The sequence below is a fragment of the Quercus suber genome, unplaced genomic scaffold, assembly GCF_002906115.3.
Source record: "Quercus suber isolate HL8 unplaced genomic scaffold, Cork oak 2.0 scaffold_261, whole genome shotgun sequence".
NCBI classification, from domain to species: Eukaryota; Viridiplantae; Streptophyta; class Magnoliopsida; order Fagales; family Fagaceae; genus Quercus; species Quercus suber.
Genome location: NW_027069717.1, coordinates 811,083 through 817,336, shown reverse-complemented (window position 1 = coordinate 817,336; position 6,254 = coordinate 811,083). Strand labels below are relative to the sequence as shown.

The 6,254-nt window shown below is 37.9% G+C and overlaps 1 pseudogene; it reads left to right on the top strand.

The window, feature by feature from the left end:
- Positions 1-3,142, top strand: part of LOC136070810 (dirigent protein 23-like) — a 10,458-nt pseudogene extending 7,316 nt beyond the window's left edge.
- The last annotated feature ends 3,112 nt before the right edge of the window (positions 3,143-6,254 follow it).

Below are 6,254 nucleotides of genomic sequence, written 5' to 3'. Positions count from 1 at the left end.
GCGAACACCCTCTTCTTTTGACGAATAGGCTTAGAAGAGAGGGACACGTTCAGTCGATGAGTGATTACACCTGGGTCAATACCAGGCATGTCGTCATGGCTCCATGCAAATACATCGGCATTATTTTTTAGAAACTGGACGAGGTCTTCTTTCGCCTTCTCCTTCATACTTGTTCCAATTCTAGTGAATTTCTCAGGATCATTTTCTTGTAGTAAAACATCTTCCAATACTGCAGTCGGTTCTGCAACAATCTTCCTTTCTTCTATACTCATGGTATGCATTTGCTCGTTCATAGCCAACATGGCTAGGTAACACTCCCTGGCTGCCAATTGATCTCCTTGTGCTTGTCCAATTCCGCATTCCGTCGGGAATTTAACTGATAGATGGTAGGTGGAAGTTACTGCCTTCCAACTGTTCAAAGTTGGTCTTCCAATGATGGCATTATATGAGGACGAACAATCCACCACAAGGAAATTTACTTCCTTAGTTATCTGCTGTGGGTATGACCCTACCACTACAGGCAAGGTAATGGTACCCACGGGCTGCACTTTCATTCCCCCAAATCCTATCAGTGGCGAGAATGCTGGACGAAGCTGATCTTGTCCAATCCTCATCTGCTGGAAGGCGGATAATACAATATATCCGCGGAGCTTCCATTATCCACCAACACCCTCCTGGTTTTGTAATCTGCTATAAGCAGGGTAATAACAATTGCATCGTCGTGCGGATGATGGATCCTTTCAGCTTCTTCGTCCGTAAAGGTAATGGCTGGTTCGTCTGTTTCCTTCGTCTTGGGGGTCGTCCAGAGAGTTGGACGTTCTGCACTGCTTTGAGGTACGTCTTCTTTGCCTTGGCAGACTGCCCCATCGACGTCCCACCAATGATAACCCTTATTTCTCCTAGTGGGGGCCGTGATGGTTCTTCCATCTTCGCTTTCAATTTTTCATCTTTATGATCTCTTCCGACGAAATGCCTCAACTTTCCTTGCCTGATAAGATTCTCGATCTGCTGTTTAAGTCATAACACTCATCCGTGTCATGCCATGATCCCTATGGAAGCGACAATATTTATTCTTATTGCGCTTGTTAGGGTCTCCTTTCATCTTTTCTGGCCACTTCAAGGAAGGATCATCTTTAATCTGCATGAGCACTTGATCGAGTGGGGCATTCAAGGGTGTGTAATTCTGATTCCTTGCTGATGGGCCTGCCTTTCTGTTATCCCTGTCTCGGTCCTTCTTGTCTTCCGTTCGTCCCTTCTTTGGACGAGGCCCCTGGTCAGGATGACGCAGGGGGTTGGCTTCCATTCTCTCAACTCTCTTCCTCTTTTTAGCTATGATAACGTCTTCTGCATTCATAAAGTTTTGGGCTGAATGGACGAGCTCAGCCATGGATTGAGGCTCTTTCTCATACAACTTGTGAATAAACAAATCAGAGTTGACCCCATTATGGAAGGCTGCCAATAGGAGCTTATCGTCCACCTCGTCCACTGTTAAGGCTTCCCTATTGAAGCGTGTGATGAAGGAACGCAGGCTCTCGTTTTCTCCTTGCTCTATAGTCAGCAAACTGGACGAGGAACGTTTATGTCTCTGTCCCCTATGAAATTATTGACGAATAACTTGCTCAACTCCTCAAAAGAACTCACAGAATTTGGGGGTATTTTGCTGAACCATAGACGCGCTGGCCCCTTAAGGGTAGTAGGGAAGGCTCTACACATGATCTTGTCTAGAACTCCTTGGAGATGCATTGTTGTCTTGAAAGTAGCGATATGATCAAAGGGATCACGTGTTCCATCGTACGAGTCCAGGGAAGGCATTTTAAACTTAGGCGGCAAGGGATGCCCATTGATGGAAGCAGAAAAAGGGGAGTCTGTTCGGTGGACCAAATCCTCTATAGGATTTTCCCTTCTCATGTTCTCCTTCATCTCATCCATAACCTTTCTCATCTGATCCATTTCCTTCTCCAGATGTGGCACCCTTCGTGAAGTGGTGCCTCTTGATTGAATCTCGGGCTCAGGATTTTCTCCTCGACTCTAAGATTGTCCCTCAGCTTGTCCTTCTCGTCGATGCCTTTCTATCTCCCTAGTCAATTCTTGGTTTTGGCGGGTTAATTCCGCCATCGCGGCCGCCATGGACTGTATGTGTTGGATGGAAGGCGTCTGCGTGGCAGGCGCTGATTGGTGATTTCGATGGGGATGGCTTGAAGCATCTCTGCTTCCCTGATGGCCTGGGCTTGTAGCCCTCGACCTAGTCCGAACCATTCAACCTTTTTCTCAGAAAGTTAAATTGCAAAACAATTCACGTTTCCCACAGACGGCGCCAAACTGATGTTGGATAAAATCAGTTTGGTTGAACACTTCGGCTTCGGTGGGCTACAACGTTTGCAAGGCCTGAAAAGAAGAAAGAATCAAAGGAATGACCGGGGTGGACCGGTCCAATATCCTCCGATGGTAAGTTAGTGCTTCCTCTCTAAATCTAACTGTAATGTAAGGATCTCAGAATATCTACCTTTACATATTCGACCGGTCCTTATATAGGGTACTTTAGGGCGTTATTGGATTCAATAACTTCCCCCAGATTTGTGGAATCCGGACGTAACTTCTTCAACGGTCATAACCGCTGCTGGAAGTTACATACTTGGGAGAAATTGACGGCGATAAACACGGGTTGATTAACCGCTTCAGAATTTGCTAAGTATCGTGTGGTCGTCCATGTGCAATGCTTATGGACGACCCTTTGTCATGCTGTTCTTTGGTCGTCCATGCGATTCATCCGTGGACGACCCTTTTGACTTGATTACGGGATCTACCCAATTGGTCGACCTCTCAGGAAAGAGAGGTCTGGACGAATAGGAGATGGCCTAGTTGCTTGGCAAACTGCACGTCATGGACGACCCCTCTGGACGAACCACAGGTGCCATTTTTCGCTATCCCATCACCAATTATTGGTGGGACTAATGCTTTTTGATTGGCTCATGGATTTGTGACAACAAAGACATATTTTTTAAATTTTACCTCTAGGGATGCCATTGTCGAATACCATGTTGTGGCTATAAATTATTGGAGTCCAAATCTTCTGTCCCACTTTTCCTGCTCCACTCTATACTCCATCAATAAATATTTGCTACGTGTTCATCTAATTAATTAAATACTACTATTAATTAATAACTGTAGTATTAATTTGTCAATAATGATAGTATTTAATTAATTAGGTGAACATGTGGCAAGTATTTATTAGTGGAGTATAAAGTAGAGCAGGAAAAATGGAACAGAAGATTTAGACTCAAATTATTGAGCTATAATAATGGACTTCATTCTCTTTCAAAGGGTAACATAGTGCTTGTTCATTTCAATACCAAATTCGTCTACTTTTTTGGAATTTTTTTAGAGCATTCACATTGGAAATGGCATATGCTATATGTAGGGAAAATTTAGTATAAAAGCCCAAAACCCCCTCATACATCCGAACTTGTAAAAACCAACTATTACCAAAAAAAAAAAAAAAAAATTGCAATAGTGCTACAATGCAATTCTAAAGGTAGAATTGCACTGTAGCTCAATTCTTAAAAAAAAAAAAAAATAAAATAATACTTTATTCACTTACTTTATCAATTCCTCTCTCTCTCTCACCGGGTTTTTGGGTTATGGATTTTTGTTTTTATTTGGGTTTTGGGATATATTATTTTATTGTGTAGAAATATTATTTTAATGTGTTGTATTGTAAAATAAAAGTTAGAATGCTGAGAGTATTGTAAAATTGGATGGTATAATTGATAAAGTAACTTTTTGAGATGGTAAAACATGATGGGATAGAATTTTGGGATGTAAATGCTCTTATGTTTTGCATTGTTGAATGTGTTGGGCTTGTCGTGGAGTAAAAGCATTAGCCCATATTTTGGATTTTTCGAAAACTATTATTATGAGATACATTTAAAATCATTAGAGATTTTGCAAAGAATTGAATTTTAACTAAAGGGGCTTAGCCACTTAGGCCTAAAGATTCTTTTTGATAAGCCTTTAAGATTTTTTCTTTGTTGCAAACCAATCAATCCAAATCCTCAAATCTGGAAGATCACCAATCGTGGGAATCAAAAACACTCGGAATCAAGATATAGATCATTGGGTTCTAATCGTCACAACTAATTTATAAAATAAGGAGGTGATGTACAATAGGACTAGGAGAGATGAACAAGTAAAATCAAAGCTTGGATAGGCATGTCGATAATGAAAGCAGACTAATTTGAAGCAAGGGGCCCAACTATATTTTGTCTTGGGTCTAAACTAATTTTAAGCTATATTATATATGAAAAAAAAAAAAATTATGGAATGTCTGGAGAGCCTGGCCCCATATGTCGGTCCATCCCCCATTGTTATTGGCTGGTAGATAAAAAAGTAATTCGGTAAATTACGAATTTGGCCCATATCCTTTACATCATATTTTAATTTGATTCATAATCTTTTAATTATGTCGATTTGGTCTCTAACCAGTACCGTGTTAATTTAATCCTTACCGTTATCTTTTGGTTGAAAATTAATGACAAAATTGATGATCAAAATAAAAAATTAGTTTTTGTTGATGTAACAATAAACTAAAATTTTCTTTTGGTCGTTTGTCATATTAACAATTTTCATCTAATATATAATTGTAGAGACTAAATTGACACAATATTAAAAAGGTTAGGGACCAAATTGACACAATTAAAAGGTTAGAGACCAAATTGAAATATGGTGTAAAAGATGGGGAACAAATATGTAGTTTACCTAAAGTAATTTTAATTGTGTGTTCAAATTAAGATCAATAACAACTTATCACCTAGGTTTATTGTGAAAATATTGTCAACCTTTCATTAAAACCCTAGACTAAATTTGACTAGACAAGTCATTAGTCTCAATTTGCCCAGGTTTTATCTATCCTGTTCAGTCCAGTCCAACTTTTAATCTTCGGCCTACATTGTTGGGCTTCCAATTATTATTTTTAAATTATCAAACATATATATAATTTTTTTTATTAAGGTTTTCTTAAATATTAAAAATTTATGTGTATACAAAATCAGTTCGGTCCGATCCGATCTGACCAATCATTCTAGTTTAAACGATTTTTTTAACACCCCTAGAGCGTACCTTGGCTGATGCTACAACATTCAGCAAGAGGTTCTCAGATTTGGTTAGAATAATCATATAAATATATACAATATGTTTAGAGTAAAAGTGTATTTCACAATTGTATAAAGGTAGCTAGTTATTAATAATAGACGATTTATTGGTGTCAATGGTAAACCTACAAGAGTATTAAAGCCCTGTTTGGATTGCGTTAGAATAATCATATAAATATATACAATATGTTTAGAGTAAAAGTGTATTTCACAATTGTATCAAGGTAGCTAGTTATTAATAATAGACGATTTATTGGTGTCAATGGTAAACCTACAAGAGTATTAAAGCCCTGTTTGGATTGCGTCCACGGCCAGCACGTCTGCGTTTTTTTTTTTTTTAATATAAGTTCAGCGCCTCTTGCACTATTCATGGAACATGAACAGTGCAAATAGGCAAATGAACAGTGATTTCATTAATGAACAGTAGCCAAAATATATATTTTTTATTGTTTTCAGTTTTCAGCAAAATAAGCGGTATTCAAACGCACACTAAGTATTAATAACACTTTCTTAATGGAAAAAGTTTACCTCTAACCCACTGCATAGCTATTAAAGAAAGGGATTAAGGATAATAACACTCATCTCCCTTGAAGTTTGGGGAAATTACACTCCACCCAAACTTGAAGGGAAAAAAAACACTTTCTCCTTTGTCATCTAATTGACCAAACTTTATTAAATTAATATTAAAAATATTATGTATTAACCTGTCCTTGATTTAAGGGCAAGTTTTAAGAATTATCCTTCCCTTCAAAATTAAAATTCATTGTATTAAATTTTTAATTTAAGTGTATCTTAAAATTAATTATGAATTTTTCTTTTCATTTTTTAACGGATTATGGAAAGATTTGCCATTGCAAGTGTTTTAGTACTTGATAAATTTTGCATTTTTATTCTAAATTTATTAGTTATTTTTTTTAATAACCATAGTTATATTTTGTAAAAAGATTCTTATAGAAATTTAGAATATTTCATTAGTAATATAAACAAAAGGAGAGGAGTATTGATTTTTTCAAACCTCAAGGGAGGAAAGTGTTTTTTCCATTCAAGTTGAGTGTTGAGTGTCATTCCCTCAAATCTCAAGGGGGGGGGGGGGGGGGGGGGGGTGTT